This window comes from Rhipicephalus microplus, chromosome 1 (genome assembly GCF_043290135.1).
Source record: "Rhipicephalus microplus isolate Deutch F79 chromosome 1, USDA_Rmic, whole genome shotgun sequence".
In the NCBI taxonomy this organism is placed as follows: Eukaryota; Metazoa; Arthropoda; class Arachnida; order Ixodida; family Ixodidae; genus Rhipicephalus; species Rhipicephalus microplus.
Window position 1 is genome coordinate 32,552,298 of NC_134700.1, and position 22,648 is coordinate 32,574,945.

Consider the following 22,648-nt stretch of genomic DNA (forward strand, 5'->3'; position numbering starts at 1 on the left):
TGCAGCAGAGATCCCGACCTCCTTATCATTCACCGTCGCCAAGCTGTTACATGCCACCGCAACGCCGCCAGTACGCCGTACACAGAGCCATTCGCCGAGACTATTTCAGGAAAGTAAGGGCAGCAACCAACGAAGCTACAGTTGCTGTACGACGAGCTAACGAAGACCCTCCGCCCCGACGACGACGTGAAGAATCGTTAACACAGAGTGCTGAAGTAGAAATCTTCTGACCGGAAGGAGATCTGGTGATGCCACGTGGGAGCAGTTGAGCAAAATTGACTTAGCCGTGACCTGATGTCATGACCAAACCGCAACACACGAAGACGAACTAGCGACCTCGACGTAATATTCGACGGCCTCAACTTCACCGCTCTCATCGACACTAGGGTGGAAAATTCCCTCGTAGATGCACTGTAAAAAATGAGGACCCTCCTTCACGGATAATGCTGAAGATGTAGCGGTGCTGAGTGATTCCGTGAGCAAGAATACAACTTTATTCTTACGACGTAGCCTCTTCACAGAAATCATGCTTCAGAACAGTTACCACAGAACAACCCATCACTCTAGTAAGGCATCAGACCTTATTTCGTGAAGAAAAAACAACAGTTTCCTTCGAACAAGGCGTTCTTACGTATTCTATACGTTATTGCAAATAACACAAAAAAATGTTTGTATTGTTCCACACAACAGTCTGCTGTATTGTTCGGCACAACAGTCTGCTGTATTGTTCCCCACAACAGTATGCTGTACCACAGCTGTGCCATGCAGCCTGCTTGCAAAATATAGCAATGGAGAATTTCAAATATGTTCTGCGTGCCTGCTCATGGGAGTTATTTGTGTTGTTTGACGGAGAGTTTTGTTAGCTGGACACGCTGTTAATTTATTTTCTGGGCACACCTTCATCTGCAAGTGAGCACAGGGTTCATAGAATGATTACAACGTGCTATATGTTTTGTACAGGTAGCATGATTTTGTGGAATGAATGATGTCATTTATGGCTAGGTTCCTAAAGTACCTGTTTGTTATGTAATGTGTACGCAACAGCAAATTGAACAGGAGTCCTGTTAAACTGAACTCTATACAAGGAAAACAAAAAAGGAGTGGGCAGCAAACAAAGAGCACATGACATGCTTATAGAGGTAATCGCGGCACTAAAATAACGAAGATGGGACAGGCCGAACATACACAAGCCTGTCCCATAGTTGTGATTTGAAGTGCTACGCTGAACTTCATGAAAATGTTACACCATTAAGGCGAAATATTTACCCGTGCTAAGTTCACATGACATCCTCCCTTTCCCCATTTTGCAGATTTCTTTTTGTTGAGCCAATCTGTACCTGTAGAGATGTTCCAAACAACATGCGAATTATTGAGTGTAAAAAGTTTACTTGGACTTGCAAATAATAAAGTTGCATAGAAGTGTTCCTACCTATGCAGATGGCAGTTGCAGCATATGTTGGCAACAAGTCAGTGAAGTTTGACTAGTTCTTTAGCAATATACATTCTCGTGACTTTGTTGTTCTTAGAAGTTAATGGTTGACAACAAATAAACAAATATTCCAAGTCCCTCCTCCCTGATCTGTCTCCAAGTCACTTTCAAGCACTGTTTATATAGAAGCTATGCCTTTTTGTCCAGCACTTAAACTCAGTCTTGGAACAAGCTGCACTGGTGCCAATAGCAGCATCCTCCTTCGCAGCCTTTAAACCTCTGAACTCTTTCTGCCCATTTTGCCAATAGTGGTGGCGTTGCAATAACCCAGTGTACTTGTAGAACACCTTCCTCTGATCATGCGCGGGTGTGCGGTCCGCGAACGTATATCCCAAGGTATACCGAAAAGCACTGAAGATTTGAGTGAGGTCATTGGTAAAGTATAATGCGAAAATTGTGACGCAACTTACATCGGCTAAACAAATAAAAAATTGTCACCAAAACTTAAAGAACGTCAAGAGGATGTTCCTTAAGTTATCTATGCAACGTGTTCTGACACAGAGCTTGTTGTACGCTGCTGAGTGACAAGACATAGTGGCTGCCTAAACAATTTGACAATGCCACCTCGTGTACAAAGGTGAGAAAACAGAAAACTTCTAAAGTCGCGATCCATTTGTTACCATGTATCAGCTCCCAACAACCCCAGCCTTCTACATACAAATGTTTAAAAGAAAATATGTGACCAGTGAACTACTTGAACTGGGCACACCTAATGCCTGCATATACTGAGAACGCTACCTGCATAGATGACAAAGCTTTTATGTCAATTTGTTCTTAATTGTTGTGCAAGGTCAGAGTAAACAATTTACAGTTAAGCCACAAATCCAGATTGTATGTAGGAGTAGTCTGTGTGTATGCACTGTGCTGCGTTATCTTGTAAATATGTGAGTCATACCTTCTGCAGAATGCTAAACGAACAATGAAATGCAGCACTACGCGCTTCTTTTAACACAACTTCGGCAGATATATTCGGAAACGTAATTGTTTGATTGATTGATATGTGGGGTTTAACGTCCCAAAACCACTATATGATTATGAGAGACGCCGTAGTGGAGGGCTCCGGAAATTTCGACCACCTGGGGTTCTTTAACATGCACCCAAATCTGAGCACACGGGCCTACAACATTTCCGCCTCCATCGTAAATGCAGCCGCTGCAGCCGGGATTTGAACCCGCGCCCTGCGGGTCAGCAACCGAGTACCTTAGCCACTGGACAACCGCGGCGGGGCGGAAACGTAATTGTCAAAAGTGCTGAAAGCCCGCTTATGAAACTATGTGCATGGCCTTTGAACAGCTCCACTTGGCTCCTTTCTGTATATCTCAAAAAGAAGTACAAAAAAGAACTACTGTAGCAGCAGCAATGTTAAAATTTTAAACCACTATGGCGTCTACTACATACATAACCTCTGTTCACATTACTATTTCATGAATCACAAAAGCAGACGGTATTTCTGGACAAGAACTGATCACATGCAGAACAAGCAGCAGGATGCTACGAAGACCTATTGCTATAGTAGACAAGAGCTCAACGTTAAACACAATATATTCTAACTGCAAAAGAACTCATATACTAGCATAATGAATTTCATTCAATTAGTGCCATTGTGTGGCAGTTACAATTTCTGTAACTACTAAAAACATAGAGAGTTTAGTGTGGTGAACAGAAGAATTTTGCATTATATTACAAAATCTTACACAAGGCAAATTGTATTGTAGACCACTGCAAGGCCTAAGTGCGCCAAGGAACATATTCTAATGGCACCTTTGGAACGAGAAACAGAAGCTGTAAGATAAGAGCATCAGGACTTCGTTGTCGTTTCCGTGGCCTCAACCCATCCAGCACTCTGTCACTGCACGTGACAGAATGCTGAATGGGTACACGACGTCTTATTCATAACATCATGGTGGAGGTATTAGCCTGATGAAGACAATGAATAATGCATCGACACAAAGGTAAGCATTAAATTAAGAAGCAAGGCTTGCATATATAGTTTTTTAATCCAATAAACGCTACATGACAGTTGTACATTTTAATACAGCAGGAGCTAACATCAAGATGGAGGCTTGACTGAGTGTCATATTGCTAAACTAGGTGTGTTCTTCGAGCCAATGTTTGAATAAGACAATTTGTCTACGTTGTGGCAGCAACCATGATGCAGTTTGTAGCCTCGGTTAAGCCCCGCCGCGATGGTCTAGTGGCTAAGGTACTCGGCTGCTGACCCGCAGGTCGTGGGTTCAAATCGCGGCTGCGGCGGCTGCATTTCCGATGGAGGCGGAAATGTTGTAGGCCCGTGTACTCAGATTTGGGTGCACGTTAAAGAACCCCAGATGGTCGAAATTTCCGGAGCCCTCCGCTACGGCGTCTCTCATAATCATCAGTGGTTTTGGGACGTCAAACCCCACATATCAATAGCCTCGGTTAAAGATAAGATGTGTTGTCGAATAACAAGCTCTAACATTCGTTCAATATTTTTTTTCATCAAGTATACATCTCAGCACATTCATTACAAATTCTCAACTTTAACGAATGCTTCTATTGTAATGATACTAGATGCAAAACCTAAGCTGCAGAGGACTAGTCATTTAGCAAAAGTCTGACTGCTCAACAGTTTCATAACACTATGTCCATGATGCTAAAAATGACTGATTCTACAAGAGGACATTCATTTACTACTGCAGCCAACCGTATAAACGTTACTGCCTCGACTTCGACAAACGATTTGTGTTGAAACTTTTAAAACAACCTAATCCTAAAAAATCTTGATTGGCTCCAAAAACAAACTTTCTTTAATGATTTGACCCTCATTCAAGCCCCCCTCCCCCCTATCATCATCTTAACTTCTGCCATAATAAGACAACTGTTACGTAGTGTTTGATAGAATTTTAAAATATGGACAGTAAGCCTTTCTTCTCAATTTAATGCTCACCCTTCACATTTATGCTTTAATGACTGTCTTATCAGCCAAAGAACCCAGGGTAAAAATGTAAGAAAGCGTTTTTGATTATTACAGTCAGAAGTATTTTAATTCTTGGCAAATTCCTTAAAAGAAACAATGTAACTTTATTTTACAAGAAAGAATCACTCTTGTAAAAGTATACAAAAATCCTGCATTTTGCCATGTTTTATTTGATTGATATGTGGGGATTACGTCCCAAAACCACCATACGATTATGAGAGACGCCGCAGTGGAGGGCTCCGGAAATTTCGACCACCTGGGGTTCTTTAACGTGCACCCGAATCTGAGCACATGGGACTGCAACATTTCCGCCTCAATTTGGAAATGCAGCCACCACAGCCGGGACTCAATCTCGCGACCTACGGGTCATGGGCGAGTACCATTTTGCCATGTTTCCTCAAGACCAACATTAGCATAAATTAAAACAAAAATTATTTCAATACCATAGCTATGAAAATTTTGCTGACAAAGAAACAAAACTGTGGTAAAAACATGAAGCGACAATCACGTGTCCGTTGTTTTTCTCCCATAATTCAATTTCAGAGAAGATGGTTTGAAAGGTCTCTGCTTTATTAGAAAGTTTTTCCCCAAAAATAGTCCTGGAACAACTTCTTCCCACAATGAGGTATCAACGCATCAGTTTTGGAAAATAATGCAAATGGGCAAGAAACCACTTCACAGACTAACATGACAAGACCATGAACTCGCCAATACTAACAGGGTAACGCTCAGTCACAGTTTCTGAGGCAGCCGATGGCTTCTGCATGTTCATCTGTACTACCTTCTGTCCACCTTTGGGCCAGTTTTTGGAGAATGTCGGCCGCGAAAACAAAAGAAAACATTAGAAACAAATCACTTTTTCTCGCATGCCCCATGTAACACAACTTGACTTTCTCGGCCTCATGAGGTAGCAGTCTCGAAAGCATGCTAACAGCTGCTGCTTTATGTATGTATATCTCATAACCCATTAGTAGGCTCTGAAGTAATGTCCAGTCATTGTGAAGCAAGAAGTCGAACAGGAGAAAACAGAAACAACATTTTACACTAGACATAAATTTTACTTCTCAACACTCACTCAATAACCTAATTTCCTTTCGCATTTTATGCATATATGTTGACAAGACTGGGCTTGCAAACATGGCCGCAGGTGAGTCAGGACACTTCAAGTGCCAACTAACAATGAGAAGGCAAACTAACGGAACATATAAGACAGCTAACCATAAGCCCATCATTAAACCTATCTTTATTTCACGACGAAGATGCATGCTAAAATTCGAATTGTGCAGTTTCGTACAAGCACAGAAATGAAGAAATGCATCTAATGGTTGAGACGGCATAGCGACATGTGGTAGTGCATGTGTGAGCCAACCATCGAGTAACTCAACGAAGAAATTGAATTCTGAGCAGTTATACATACATCAACAGGCATGCCGTCTTGATCGATATCTCCACTTGCCTTGTTTAGTTTCTCTCTTAATGTCAACTTTTCCAGTTGGTGTTTGCGGTGTCTTGACTGCTCTCTCGAGTCTATGTTTGCATGCCCTGCCTTTTTAACATGAATATCAACCTACTAAGCAGCTCACCTCTCCTATTTGAAATATGTATACAACCTAAAATTACCACTTTGTTCATTTGATGTAACAATAACTATTGGGTTCTGAATGTGAATGTCAATTCACAAGCACTCAGGACTCTAGCACTTTTGCCTCCTTCAATAGTGCAACTGCTGTCCTAAATATCAAATCCACTCAGTGCGGAGGTCGTTCCCATGGTAGCATAGCTGTAAGCAACATACAATAAACTTTAGGACTACAAAAATAGCTCTAAGTAAAAGCTAGACACGGAACTAGCAAGGAGCCACATATTATCCGGCCTAGAATCCATTTCTGGTAACCTAGAATGCTGTGGCGCAAACCATGCACCTCGACAACTGTTCAGCTTTTCTTTCTGAATGAAAGTTTGGTAGACTCAATATTGATATCTACAGATTGCTCTCAAAACAGCAGTTAAGTTGCCAAAAAGTAAAAGCCTAAAGACCGAAAAAAGCTCCACGACTAATAAAACATTAAACACTTAATGTTGCAAGTGCAACCAAAACACCATTTTAATGCACTCGTTGATTAGGCATTAGGTAAACAAAGCAGCAAAGCAATAAACTGCCGGCTAGTAGCTACAATAGCGGAGAAAGGAAATGGCTCTAGCGCCATGAAAAATCCATGAAATGCTATAAACAGCAAAAGCTTGGTAGATGGTGAATCCACAACAAATGCGAATTTCTGCTACGTCCTTATTTAACGCTTGTAATTAGGCTGGTGACTGCATAGGTCGGAATGCGAAGTGCAGTATGGAATATTTCTTTCAAAATTACATTGTTAGACAACGTGATAATTTAGCTTCATCGAACATTTCGAGTCCCGCAAACTTTTGCTGTTGATGGTGCATATTTAACATCAAAATGTTTCGTATAATGGACACAAAAACATTGACAGTAGCTGCAGACGATTTCGCAGTTGAGCATTGCTAATTATAAATCAACAAAGCCATGCAGGGCATAAATTGAACATTCATGATTTAAATGTAAAAAGCTGCTAAACAACCCCACCATCTGAAAATTCTGATAACTGCAAAATTGTAAAATGTGAGCACGTAGCCACAAACTTTGTGTTCACATAATGAAGTTATAATGTCACAGCCAATAAAACGCACATTGTAGCTGTTTTCAGTTTCTCACTCGGCTCCTCCTTCATTCTCATCGTGAAGAGGGGTGCGCATACGTTACTATCATGACTACAGTCACATGGCAACAAAGCATGACGTCAGTGATTGTGCAATAAACATGCAGCCATACACTAAGCAAGGCCTCGTTGATGTGGCGCTGTGCTACATCAGCATGGTGAGGAAGTACTGTGCAAGGCAGAGGTGAGATAAGCAAATATGCAGCACGCCTCACAATGACACAATCTATACAGCGTAATTTTAGGGCCAAAACAGTTTTCAGATTGCAGAGAGAACCAACCGACAGTCAGTGCAAAATCACAGAATTTCGCTAGCGAAGAGTATACACTGGTCAGTCATGAAGGGGTCACCGTAATTATTTTCGAAATGAAGTTTCTGTGATATTCAAACAATGCAATTGCTGCAGCACTCTTCATGAATTAGCAAGATGGTCTGGAAGGTGACGAAAAAAGGCACAGCCAAAGCTGCCTAATGGCACTTTGAGAGAATGTAAAACACACTGTGCAGGGAATTACTGATCTCTATAAACTATAAAACTGACAATTAACATGCTTGCTCCATGCAACATAGGAATGTCTCACACCTTTGCAAGAACTTTACTGTGGTGGCTGCACTGTCTGTGTAGGCCAGATGCAGCCGGTTCGTGGCTCTCAGGCATCTGACCCGTTCGTTGGAAAGAACTTGTGGCTCACATCCTTGTAGCACTCTTTTGGGAGGTGCTTCCTGCAATACCAAAAGTAGCACAACACAATTATGCTCTGTAAACACTCACATAAAATCTATGTTGGTGCCTTTTAAAAAATTTTCAGCTATATACTCAACCAGAGCAATACTCTTTTCTGTTATAATGGAGCACCTTATCGCTTTCCCTGGCCTGGTTTCTTGTTTTCACCCATGAAACAATTCAGCAGAAGTTAAGCTTTAGTTGGGGAGGAAGCATTTGAAAAGCATGAATTTATCATACAATATGAAAAATAATAGATTTATTTTGCATGATATAACAAAATACAACTCTTGTAATGTCCCACCACCACGAAATGAGTGAGAGAGCTGTGACATTAGGGCGTCACAAAATAATGGACTTCTGGAAAATGCAATATACAGCTAGGTAAATCTGCTTTTGAACTGTGCTGTTACTACTGACTCTGTAGCTGCAAATGCCGGCTGAATATACTCGAGTGCACTTAGCGAACTCGTGTAATAATATTGACAGACAAAGAAAACCCAGTACTCACTTAGCTGCCCCATCACAGCATCATGTTGCTTCACACAAAGGTTCCTGGTATGCAGGATGCACATGCATGAACTTTGTGGCTATGTCGTACCACAGTGAATGTGATCGACATCTGCTCGAATTACATGAGCAGCTGAAAATGCTTCATTGTGCAATCAGCTGTAACAATGCAGGATTTCTAGCTACCAGTCGCTTCACCGCACACCAACAATGAATTTTGGCACTAACAAGATTTCGCAGTGTATACAAGTTTCTGACCACAGTATTCAATGCTACCAGCTGCATTCTCTATATTTATATCTAGATGCACAGAACTTGCACAGAGTAGCCAATAATTGCGCCGAGTAGAAGATTCCATTTTAGGTATTCTATGAAATTCATAGACAAGAATCAGGCACATCATTCAAGCCTTTTGTTTAGCATCAGAGGTGAAAGTGTGCTTGGAAACGTACACAAAAAAATTAGCGATTGACCGAGAAAATCGTAAAAACTAGGTTTATGTTTGGTAGAAACAAATCGCATACCATAAAGACAGTCCAAGACACTGCAATAATAAGGTTTTAAATTCCAAAGGGGGTCACTACTCTTCACACTATGAATGCATTTACAAGAAAGATAACAATGCTTCCTGCTAGTCACAATAAAGTTTTACAGTTTTTGCGAAATTACACTTGCCAGTACCCTATTGTACAGAAAGGCAACACTTGCGAAACCGAAGTCACGTTTCCAGGCGAAACGCACTCGCCATGGTGACAAATAGGTGGAGTACTCTTCTACAGCATGATTTATTGGAACTAAAACTATGATAACATATATTTGTTGTTATATCTAGCAAGAGCCTTTCTACTGTTGTTTATGGTGAAACAATTTTATCTCAGTGGGAGGTCACAAGAATAAGGGCCACATAGTATTGAGCGCAAAAACACAGTGGCTGGTTGTTCAGCAATTTCCAACTATGCTCATTCATGGAAACCATTGCACTTCACCTTCAAATAAAGGTTGCACATATTTAACACTCTGGCAGTGCAGTGTTCAATTCGTGCTGTTTTTTTGGACTATTACGCTGACAAATTTATTTCTCCGTGGTGTGCCGACAAGACGTCGGGTGAAGATTTCGAGGGCTCGGCGCCTTACAGGTACAAGGTTTCTTTATCAAAGACTTGGCTAATACGCGACCACTACGGTGGTTGGTAGACATAGCCACGAGCCTTATGCTCGTCCAAGTGCGTTAACCACATGAGTGATACTGCAGGACACGATGAAAAGCCTGTGGGCTTACAGGCGCGCCCAAACATCATAAAGTCGACTTGTTTGCTCATTCACAACCGCGAAATGGCTCCAGCGAGCACAGCAGCAATGAAAGACGATGAAGGTGAGAGCAAGAAGCTTCGCTTAGACGAGAGTCTCTTCGACGATAAAACGTCCGTTTATTACCTAAGTGATGAAGAAGACATGGGCAAAGACGAACCATTTACGTTGGTTGCGTATAAGAAGAAACGAGCAGGGGGCATCCCAGTCGTTTTTCATCCAACCGCTGAAGGTGCTAGCTTCTGGAAAGTGAACCCTAATGGAGTGTCAGCCTAAGTAATTTCCGCTGCTAATAAAAAAGTGCACTCACTCAGAACGACTAGAGATGAAGCTTCAGTATCAGCGTTGCTTCCTTAGGTTCCGCCAAGCGTCTTCTGATACTTTCGAATGTAGGCAGCCTGGAAGTTAAGCCTTTCATCCCAGCGTCATACACTCGAAACGTTGAGAAAGTAAAAAATGTTTCTCTGCTGTATTTACACGAACACCTCCTAGAGTGCTTGAGATATGCAGGGGTTATATCGGCACGAAGGCAAATGAAATACTACCACCATGAAGATGGAGGAGTAACGTCACGTCCACTTCACTCAATGATTCTGACTTTTCGAGATGACCGCCCAATTCCAGGAAGAATCTACATAAGATTCACCAGTCACCCAGTGGAAGAATATCTTGGCCCAGCACTTTGGTGCTGTAACTGCCAGCGATTCGGACACATGGCGAATAGTTGCCGTAACACACGCCGGTGTAAGATCTGCTCAGAAGAACACCATCATAAGGATCGCAAGTCAGTTCTTCAGCCTAAGTGTGCAAACAGTGCAGGTTATCGCGCTGCCTCATATTTAGGCTGCTCGCAAAGTAAAGCTGCTGCAAAAATGCGCTGGCATGAACTTATCCGTGCAAAAAAGCCGCGCCCCAATGAACCTTCTCCAAACCGTGAGATTGTTAATCCTTTACGTGATCTACCTCAGCGTACACCGCAACAAGAACAGCCGACAAACACGCCAAGAGAACCGCCAAGAGCACGCCCGAGAGGCCACTCACGAGAAGTACATTCAAGTGACCCAACCTACGCGTCAAAGCTGTGAACGCCCACGCGACCTCAGCCGGAAAGTAGCAGAACCGACAGTGTCAGTGTTCGCCCCAACTACAGCATCGAAACGTCACGTCGTTCTCAATAGGCCTCATAAAATGAACCATTCAATGGTGACCGTGCCTCTGCATCAGTCATGCAATTGATTCTACCAATGCTTTTCACAGCACTTAAGGCAATCCTGTCTGCTCTACCGGAATCAAACAACCTGCCAGAAGTAAAAGCCCTGCTGTTTCTGGAAGCACTATTGTGTCAACCATCCGGGTCAAACCTGCGACGTGTAACATATGAATAAGCGCTATAAAGATGTCTCCATGTACCAGTGTAATGCCAATACACTCTAAAAAATATCGAGTCAAAAGGTGTCTTTTTGTTCCACAACAATAATCGTCATCAGGCTTGCGTGCGTTTCTTTTCTTGAAAACTCGGCGCTGGCCACTTTTACTATCGAGAATGCATTGTAACCCTGATAATGGACATGTTGATGTTGACCTGAATGTACCAAGCGCGGGGTGATAGCGCAAGAATGGAACGCAATATAGATGACGATTATTATTGTGGGACAAAAAGACATCCTTTTTACTCGCTGTTTTTTAGAGTGTAGTCTTAAAGGAAGTGTGCTGACTTCGGTAAACTCCTTTTGCAATATAACTTTCCAATACTTTGCATCCAAGAGGCAAGAATGAATGATGATTTCCGCCTCTCGAACTACGTGATATACAAGTCATCTCGTCGAAGTGGTCCTAGCAGAGTGCATTTGTGCGTCAGGAAGGACCTACCTTCTCACCAAGTTGACTCAAAAGATTCGGACTTCCCAGAATTCGTCGCTTGCAAAGTATCCTTTGGTGAGCAGTTCGTAACACTGACCAATTTTTACCGACAACCTTCAAGCCTCGTTTCGGTGGAAGATCTAACAAATATGTTCAATGTTTTAATTCATATGGGCTTGTATGTGGAGACTTTAATGCGCACTACATAATCTAAAGTAGTAATGGATGTGAAGAACGTGGAAACATTGTTGAGTGTGCCACAGACAAATGGCATTTGACAATTTTAAATGACGTTTCCCCAACTTTTCTCCAAGGGCATAATTACTCGAGTTGCGTCAATGTAACTATGTGTTCCCAAGATCTAGTGAATGGTGTGGGATGAACAACGGATGTAAAAACACGTGGGAGAGACCATTTCCCTATTCTTATAAATCACCCCTACTTGCGAAATGATGACATCAGACGCTACAGCAAACTGACGAACTAGAATGCTTTTCGGTACCGCCTAACAAACCAAAACAGTGAACTCACGACAGTTGAAAGCTTTACTGAATTTCTGCAAGATATTGCGAATAACTGTACAAAGAAAATCCCGATTACAAAAGACTATGCTGCAGTCGAAGAGTATGATTATCTAATAGCCATCAGACGACGTTCATAAATGACGTATCGACGCAGCGGAAGTTTAAAGCATACAAAAGTGCACAGAAAATGCACATTGTAATGCGCAGGCGACTAGAAAAATTAGGTAAACGACGCTGGCATGATTTTTGCAGCACGCTCTCTCCCCACAGATTTGTTCCAAAAATTTGGCTTGAAATTCGAGCATTTAATGGTTCTGTATCACAGAGCTTCTAGTTTCCTGCTCTTGCTGTAGCCTTGGAAAAACCGGAAGTTGTGGTAGCAAATGAATTTTATCAACTTATCAGTAGGCCCGCCGCCTCACAATGTGCCTTATTTGATAATTCTGTCGCGTTAGCCAGCCAGCAAATTAACGCTTGCTTATGGTCCCAGCATCCTCAACTAGACCCTGTATTCACGTCAAGAGAGCTGCATTGTGTTATAGCATCATGTTGTCAAAAATCAGCCTCTGGACCGGACGGCATTATGTACAGTATGCTAAAGAACCTTGGGCCCAGAGGCACAACTATTCTCTTAGATATTTGCAAAAATCTATGGATGCAAGTAATTGTACCCGAGTCTTGGAAGTTTGCTCGCATCATTCCTATCTTGAAACAGGCTAATACGCCCTTGAACCTTGAATCTTTCCGCCCAATTATTCTGACAAGCTGTCTATGTAAGGTAATAGAAAAATGATTGATGCGCAACTTCAATGGTGGTACAACAGAACTGGTGTATTCTCCAGCTACTTAACAGCTTTTAGGAAACAGAGATGCACAATAGATGCAATACTGTACTTAGTACCGTATCTGGAGCATGAACATGCCTGTGGTAGTTTGACGGTCGCAGTGTTCTTAGATATCAAAAGAGCATCTCACACAGTCAGTCACACTCATGTCTTGCTGAGTATGTTGGAACTTGGACTGTCTGACAGGTCTTTGTGGTGGGTACCTAAATTTTTATCAGGTCGCAATATATTCATTCAAACGAGCGAAGGAAAAAGTGGAACACGACGTCAGACAGAGAGTGCCACAAGGAAGTGTACTCAGCCCTTTTCTTTTCAACTGCGTTATGGCTCATTTAGCTAAAATACTGCCTTCCAGGTTGAAACACTCCTTATATGCAGATGATGTGTGCATTTGGGCATCTGGCACGGACATACGGTTAATTCAGATTGCATTGCAAAACGGCATAAATATTATCAACAACTTTTTTTAAAAAAGAGAAGTTATTCTATCACACGCAAACACAGCTGTATTGGCCTTCACCCATAAGACGTTAGAGAACTTCAATCTCAATTTAGAAGAAGAACCACAAGTTTTGACACAGCATCGGTTTCTCGGAGTAATACTTGATAGGCAGCTATCATGGGCACCTCACATGAAAGAAACTCGAAAACGAGGTGAATACCTTAGTGAATGTACTCCACAGAATTGCTAGGACATCATCGGGCGTATTTGTATCATTCATGCTCGCTGTTCACAATGCTTTATTACGACAAAAAATGCATATTCTGCAGCAGTCTTACACAGCCTTTCCCGCACTTCAGAGGAGCAACTTCAAAGACTATTAGCTAGTGGACTGCGCATCCGCATAGGTGTTCCACGAGCAGCTTTCAGTAGTCTCGTCATACCAGAGACTCGACAACCACCCTTTCCAGTTGTGGGGGTGCTGACACCCACTGTAAAGTTGTTTGCGCCATGTGGCGCACGTGTCTCTCCCAAAAGCCGCCATTCAGGTTACAACTACCGGGTGGTCATCATCATCATCATCATCATCAGCCTGACTACGTCCACTGCAGGACAAAGGCCTCTCCCATGTTCCGCCAGTTAACCCGGTCCTGTGCTTGCTGCTTCCAATTTATACCCGCAAACTTCTTAATCTCATCTGCCCACCTAACCTTCTGTCTCCCCCTAACCCGCTTCCCTTCTCTGGGAATCCAGTCAGTTACCCTTAATGACCAGCGGTTATCCTGTCTACGCGCTACATGCCCTGCCCATGTCCATTTCTTCTTCTTGATTTCAGCTATGATATCCTTAACCCCCGTTTGTCCCCTAATCCACTCTGCTCTCTTCTTGTCTCTTAAGGTTACACCTACCATTTTTCTTTCCATTGCTCGCTGCGTCGTCCTCAATTTAAGCTGAACCCTCTTTGTAAGTCTCCAGGTTTCTGCTCCGTAGCTAAGTACCGGCAAGATACAGCTGTTATATACCTTCCTCTTGAGAGATAGTGGCAATCTACCTGTCATAATTTGAGAGTGCTTGCCGAATGTGCTCCACCCCATTCTTATTCTTCTAGTTACTTCAATCTCGTGGTTCGGCTCTGCGGTTATTACCTGCCCTAAGTAGACATAGTCTTTTACAACTTCAAGAGCACTATTACCTATCTCGAAGCGCTGCTCTTTGCCGAGGTTGTTGTACATTACTTTCGTTTTCTGCAGATTAATTTTAAGACCCACTTTTCTGCTCTCCTTGTCTAACTCCGTAATCATGAGTTGCAATTCGTCCCCCGAGTTACTCAGCAATGCAATGTCATCGGCGAAGCGCAGGTTACCAAGGTATTCTCCATTAATTCTTATCCCTAACTGTTCCTATTCTAGGCTTCTGAAAACCTCCTGTAAGCACGCGGTAACTAGCATTGGGGAGATTGTGTCCCCCTGCCTTACACCCTTCTTGATTGGTATTCTGTTGCTTTCTTTGTGAAGCACTATGGTAGCAGTTGATTCCCTGTAGATTTCTTCCAGGATGTTTATATATACTTCATCGACGCCCTGATTCCGCAGTGTCTGCATGACGGCTGATATTTCTACTGAATCAAACGCCTTCTCGTAATCTATGAAGGCTATGTATAGTGGTTGGTCATGTTCTGAGCATTTTTCTATTACCTGATCGGCAGTATGAATGTGGTCGATTGTGGAGTAGCCTGTTCGAAATCCTGCTTGTTCCTTTGGTTGATTGAATTCTATTGTTTTCTTTATTCCGTTAACAATTACCTTTGTAAATGGCTTGTATACTACAGAGACCAAGCTGATCGGCCTGTAATTCTTCAAGTCCTTGTCATCTCCTTTCTAATGTATTAAGATGATGTTAGCGTTCTTCCAAGACTCTAGTACTCTTCCCGTTAGGAGACATCTCGTAAACAGGGCGGCTACTTTTCCTAACACAATCTGTCCTCCATCTTTCAGCAGATCTGATGTTACCTGATCTTCACCAGCAGCTTTGCCTCTTTTCATGCTCTCCAAAGTTTTTCTGACTTCTTCTATCATTACTGGTGGAGTGTAATCTGGGTTACTGCTAGTTCTTATAGTATTAAAGTCGTGGTTGTCCCGGCTACTGTACAGATCTCTGTAAAACTCCTCCGCTATTTTAACTACCCTATCCATATTGGTAGTTATTTTGCCTTCTTTGTCCCTTAGCGCATACATCCGATTTTTACCTATTCCAAGTTTCCTCTTCACTGCTTTGACGCTTCCTCCGTTTTTCAGAGCGTGTCCGATTCTCTCCATGTAATACCTTCATACATCGCAAACCTTCCGCCTATTAATCAACTTCGAAAGCTCTGTCAGTTCTATTTTGTCTGTTGTACTTGAGACTTTCATAATTTGCCACCTACCAGGTGGTAAGTGGCATTGATTACCACTATCGTCATCATCATGGTTGTGACAGTAATAGCACTGGTGGTCACCTCTGGCAAAAGCAAGCCTTGGTGGCGGGCGAGAGTTGAGCGAGTCTCTTCTGCACGTGGTGGCTGCCGCGAACGGTAGTTTCAAGCGTGGGTCCTCGGCACGTGGCACCGTGGGACTGCGCGCCGGGGGTCCCACGTTGTAAGTCGAGCATTGGTGACGCCGCCTTAGGTGTGTTATTGTGTGTTCGTCAAGTTTTGGAGCGTATGAAAATTGTTTGTAAGGACGGCTTAGTGGGTTTGTCACGATTGATGTAACGATTTGGTGAACAATATCGTCGCTATAAATTAGGTAAATAAATGTCTGTGTTGTTTGGTATTGTACCGACCATGTCAACTGTGTCCGTTCACTCCAAGAGCAGAGCGTGGCACTCGCCTCGTCGAGACCCCACACAGTCATAAGGACAATCGAATCATCCCGCCGATTTTTTCGCTTACAGACGCAACACAAGGACCACCCATTGGCACTGGAAACATTACGAAGAGATAAAAGCAATGCTCAAGAAGATACACAGAGTAATGTACATATATTATCAAGAAACGAATTTTGGAGCTCTGAAATGGACTATCCTCCATGGCTGCTTGCAACACCAAGCATTGAATTCTCAGTGGATGGCATTATCAGAGGGACATGTTCATCCAAGCTGCTCAACAACTAGCGATTTATCAGATACACATGCGGTTTCCAGGGTACTTAGACATTTACACAGATGGCTCAAGTGTTATAACGTCTTCAGCATCGGCATTTATCATACCACAACTCAGAGATCGTTTAAATTATGTCACATGACGTCATCTACTACCGCTGAGCTCTTCGCTATTCTGTATGCTCTAATGTTTATAAACTCGGTAGCAGGTGCTGGAAATCGGGCACTTTCAGTCACTCACACGCCGCATTAAGATCACTCTCCAGTACAAACAAGACAGTAATAAGTGATAGTATGACATACGAAACGCTGAAAGGGCTCACCAAAGCAAACAAGGCGCAACATGAAATCAAATTCCAGTAGATACCTGGCCATTGCAACATTCTTGAAAACAAAGCTGCCGATGAAGCAGCACGACAAGCACATTATAAAAACGCTACTGTTTCTTTACCTATTTCGAAAAATGAGTTTCGTAGGATTATAAAGACTACAACTTTCAGGATGAGCAAAACTGCTTGGTTTGACCAAAGTACAAAGAGCTGCAGTTTATATCACATCGATTCATTTATTTAATTCAAAATTACTCTGGCATTAGATAGAAGTATGGAAACTCTAAATCACCGATTGAGGCTAGGAACCGCATACACAAAACATTTTTCGCACAGAATCGGCAGAGCTGAAACTCCCAAATGCACATGTGGATTTATAGATGAGGACGTATGTCACCTTATCATAGACTGTCCACATCATGACATGACGAGACGCTGTCTTATATACAAACTGTTGGCATTAGACCACAGACCATTTAGCATGAAGAAACTTCTGGGCCCGTGGCCAACTGGAGTTTTACAGTCGCACGCTTTAACAGCATTAACACGTTTTTTTTACAAGACAGCGGAATTGCCGACAAGTGTTCAGAAATAACGAACTTTAATTTGCAAAACGCATGTACTTATTATGTGCAGTATAATGTGACACCTACTATGTGTGTTGCGAAGTGAATGACGTGTCGACTGCTATGTACACATGAGCGAATGCCTCTTCATAAGGAACAGACGCGTGCTCTGCTGTTTTGTGCTGGGTGGACTGAATGTTAACGAGGGACGTTATCAGAGACTTCATCCGTTGACTTTCGAACATTTCCTTATTATTAGGTTGTGATATGTGCGTATAAGTGGGTCTTTGCATATTTGTGCCCGAGTGTTCTATTTTCTATGCACTGCTTTGTATGTTTTACTTCAAGATACGTGTTGAAGTTTCACTCAATGGCTAAGGAGTAGTCGGTGCCATAATGGTTTGCCAACATCTCCTTATATATCATATCAATAATACTTTGGCATAAATAATGTTAAGTTGGTAGGTAGCATACATCCTGATGTTACTCTGTATACCCTCGCTTATTTTGCAGCATTTTCTCTTCGACATGACCAGCTCAAAACAACACTCTTCTTCACTAAATGGAGCTTTGTACCTTACCTTTGTGTTAGCTACAGATGCTGAATAAGCACCTCTTATGGGATGCTTGGCTCAACGTGTGGTCAGCACTGCACAGTTCATCAGGGCACTTCTGTTTGCTACCTGCAGTACGCAGCAAAAAACTTCGGCATTCAAACAAAAACAAAGAAAGTATGGCAGCAGCATTTTGTCCTTTGGAGATAGGGAGATAGAGAGGGGGGAGGGGTAGTGCAGCGTTGGTCTTCATAAGCTACACACACATGCATTAACCGTTTTAGTTTGGCTCATAAACAGTATACAAGAGTGAAAAGTGTTAGAGCAGACAAGCGACCGTATATTTGAAATCCTCCAAAGTAGGCAGAAACACTCACTTGGGATAGCACAGTATATATTCTGTGCCATTTATAAAAAAGTATGCAAAGTGCTGAATTTCACTAACACTTGCACAGTATTAAGCCATTGTGAAACAACAACGTATTCCACTTACTTCGCTGTCCAGCTGATTCTTCCGAAATATCCTGAAGTTGCAAAAACAGCAAAGTGGTCTGGCCAAATTTAAGTATACCAATTCCAACAAGCACCGCTTGCTTCAACTCCAAGTGACAGCACCAAATGAAGTCATTTAATAGTGGCATGCGATTAATGCTAAGTACCTAAGCATTTGAATGAAAAATGCAAGTATATTTTCGATTCATGTTCGCTTTATATTGTTCATTCTTTATTGTTTCACCTTTTCTCTGATGCTGGCTATCGTGATAAAGGCTAAATATATTTAAAACATAGTATTACAATATGTTTACCAGCAGCAGTCATACCACAATATAACAAGTAGTGCTAGCGATATCACCGCAAGCATTGAGAACAATGACAACGCCATATCTCAGAGACCTTCAAAGTCTTTCATTCAGCTGCAGTTAAAGCGGCAGCCACTAAAGCAACTTTGCCTTCTTTCAAAAACCGAGTGAGCTGCATTTCTTCAAAAAACATGCGGGCGCAAGGTGCACACATTGATGGAAATAGATATAGCCTCGGAAATGGGGACTATACCGCTTGGAGTTGATGCGCCGGCACTCTTACCAAGCCGTTACAGCAAAGGCAGCTTCTTCGTTACTTCTCGCCCTATGAGCTTGGGAAGCGCCCGTGCTAACGCGCTGTGCATCCCTCGGGGTTGCTTCAATAAGGCGATCTCTTCCGTATGGTGTTTCAGTTTTGTTCCGTTTCAATACATCTTTTTCTGATCGCCAAACAGCGAGAGCCGTGATGCGCCACAACATAGGTTACTGGCGCCCAACTGAGACGAAAAAAACATTAACGGACACTGCGAAAATAGCGAGAGCCAAAAGGACAACAAGCTGGACGTAACTTCAGCAACTACTGCTGGCACAAGACACGCAAACGGTAAAATAAACGCTGCCGACAGAATATGCCGTGCTAATATTCATAAGTGCATTATTGCAATCAGATACAGCCCAGCTGTCACACCCCTGCTAATCAAGGTGGCTTGTTTATATGTACACAAAAGACTCCAACTGAACTTCGGTCGTGCCACCTGATAACGCAGCTGCAACAAAAAGGATGGGATGCGCAGTTTTGTCGGTCACTCACTCAAGACGTAGAGGAATTTTCGTCAACTATAACACAAGGTGCACTGTAACACACGTGACAGCAGCTACCAAGCCCAAACCGCTAAACCCCTGGTAACCAACTTCACGGCCAGGGGCACGCGACACCGCTGCACAGAATTCGCAAATACACAGCCGCGCGCGCAAAAAAAAAAAGCCGCTTTCGAGTAAGCCTCTGTGCGGCTTCGAAGCAGCGTAAACATTCAAGGCATGAGCATTTTGTCGGCAGTCGAACAGGTCGAATGTGGGGAATATTCACGAGAGCCCTAAGATAGAACTTACCTGATAGCGAAATCCACTAAACTTGTTCGCTGGTCAGCTTGACGGGAAAGCTCCGACACAATGGTGAATCGAAGCAGTGAAGTTAACGACACCTTGCGCAAACTTCTGGTGGCATATTGTTCGACTTCACGCAACTGCGGGTTAGCCGATCAGAATAGGACAACGAATACATATCTTCGTGTCGCAAATCGCCGTTGAACATGGTCGTTTATAACGAGTCCTCGACTGCGACGTTCCACCGTTGGCAAGCGTCCATGCTGGTTGGCGAGCACCGTGCATGTGCGACCTTGCATGCGCCGCGTACATACATCCACGTTGGAGCGATGTTATCGCAAGCCGGCCCGCCGATGCACGGCTGCCTGCATTGGCGCGAGCGGTGGTGTTCTAGTGTCGCGAAGGTGCCCACACTCTGAGGAGTTTCTTGTTGAAACAACATTGAAACCAAGCTTTGCGGTTGCGGTATAAGCTTGCTGGATTCGCTACTCCTTCAATGCAGTACAAGAACCTGTGTAGTTGAGAATAAGACAGTTTGTGGAAATGTTAAGGCTGTCGTGGTTAACTTTTGCATGCAAAAACATTATAAGTACACCATGAAATTATACGTACCCGCTGTTTGACTGACGAAATGAACTCACGCATGCAGTTGTATAGCACGTATACGCTATTTTTTGTTTTACCTGTTATTTCGCGCAATTTTTTGTGAACCGAATAAAGCAGAAAAAACTTTCTTATCGAGAATAAAAAAAATTGTGCACCAGCTTTTTTTAATTTCAACGCACTTGGTTTTTTATTTGTTGTACACGCAATTTCACAACCCTGAAGTGCTTGATGGTACGAAATTTCAGACCTCTAAGCCTTTCTGCTGCGGCAAGGCTCACATCAAGCAAAAACATGTCTTGCCAGATGAAAAGCTTTAATGGAACTAAAAAAAAGAAAAAGACAAGGGTGAGCCGGTGCTGCCACGAGGCCAAGCGTCAACTCGTGAGGAGGCTCAATAATAATAATGACGGCTTTTCTGCTGCGAGGGATGAATAAAGGAAGTCACAACAGTCTCCCACGCCGACAGATGACACTAGGTTGCTTCCAATGGGTACAGTAGTTGCACAGGACGCTTCACAACAGTGCGGTCGGGCAAGCGTAGAAATCAAGTCCTCACAATGCCGTCACGTCCACCGATCAGTTCATCTGGGCGAACCAAGGTCCACAGCGGCCTGAAACAATGTTTTTCTCCGAGTAGAACTACATTGCCTTCCTTCTATATGTGATTTTTTTTTGCTTGGTTGAAGGTGTGATTCCCGAATTTATTGAGCTACTCCTTTAACCGACGAGACCAGAACGTTTGCAGGTCCTCTTCTCTTGCTCCAAAGTTTCTTCAGTTGATCGTTGGTCAACTCGCTTTTGGTATTTGAGGTCGTAAGGTGGTAGCGTTGTCAGTCTTCTTCCAACGAGAAAATCTGCTAGACATAGGGGTTACGGCTCATCCACGTCATTGTACACATATGTGAAAGGCCGAGAATTTATTACTGCTTCCACTTCTGTTAGTAAAGTGACCAACTTTGTCTGATTTACCAAACGTCTACCAAGCATCTTCTTCAAGCAGATCTTCACAGAACGTACGAGTCTCCCGTAAAATCCACCCCAATAAGGAGCACTCGGGCAAATGAATTTCCAGTGATTCTTCGAGGAAGAGGAATATGCAAGTACATCTGGACGCCGAATTGTTCGCCAGAGCTTCTGTAGATTTTTGGACGTTTTGACGAAGGTTCGGGCATTGTCGCTGTACTTTTTGTGATAGAGGCCTCGACGTGATACGAATCTCCGAAGTGCACAAAGGAAAGTCACCGTCGTCCAATCTTCCACAAGTTCCAAGTGAACAGCTCTTGTTACAGCACAAGTAAAAAGAGCCATGTAAGAGTGCTGCTGAAGATGCCCTTTGATGTAAAGTGGACCCGCAAAATCTACTCCACTTACAAGAAACAGAGGGGCTTGATTACAACGACCCTGGGGCATACAAGGTGAAACTTGCTCAACTGGTTTAGACTGTAGGCGTTGGCAGATGACACACCGTCATAGTGTCTTTTTTTTTCACCGGCTGTCGTAATTGTGGAATCAGTATTGTTCCCTTATTTGAGTCATGTGTCTCGTACTCCTCCGTGGAACACTTTTTCATGAGCATGATTGATGATTAAAGTAACGAGGTGAGAGTCTTTCGGTGGGAGGATTGGATGGCGAGAACCGTACGAGTCGTCCGTCATCTGAACTTTTCTTTGTACCCGAAGCAGCCCGTTGTTGTCGAGGAACCATCTTAATTGTCCAACTTTACTTTGGGAAGGAACCGGATTCTCGTTTGCGACGCAGTTGCCTTCGTTACCAAACTGAGCTCTCTGTTCTACGCGAATCAATTAGCACTCCTCCTGTTCAATTGCTTCAGCAGACAGCTCCTCAAACCTATCGCTTTCCTTCTTCAACTTTTTAACACAACGGAAAACCCATGCCGTTACACTTACAAGTTTTGTGAGGCTGCTGAATCGTTCGTTATCAATCAGCGTTGGCATTGATGTTCTCGTGTTAACAGCGTAGATATTGATATCTGGCCTCGTCTCAGCTGCCTCGAGTTTTCTGTTTTCAAGGTCAAAGTTTCTCGTGAATTCAGCCCAGAATGTATGAGACATGGCAAGCCATCCGAGTCATACCACCACAGCTGTTATCTACTCAGTTTGTGTACAGTCAAACCTAGAGTGAGCAAATCTGCAGGGT

The 22,648-nt window shown here is 43.0% G+C and overlaps 1 long non-coding RNA gene across 2 annotated transcripts; it reads right to left on the reverse strand.

Moving 5' to 3' along the window:
- Positions 1–5,469: 5,469 nt before the first annotated feature.
- On the reverse strand, positions 5,470–20,140 carry LOC142814675 (uncharacterized). 2 transcript variants are annotated; one of them, XR_012895031.1, is made up of 4 exons: positions 19,892–20,140; positions 18,009–18,110; positions 7,765–7,904; positions 5,470–6,225 (listed from the first exon to the last, which is right to left on the reverse strand). It is a non-coding gene; the product is annotated as an uncharacterized LOC142814675 (long non-coding RNA). The 2 variants fall into 2 exon arrangements; XR_012895024.1 differs by having other exon boundaries at positions 5,470–7,904.
- Between the last annotated feature and the right edge of the window lie 2,508 nt (positions 20,141–22,648).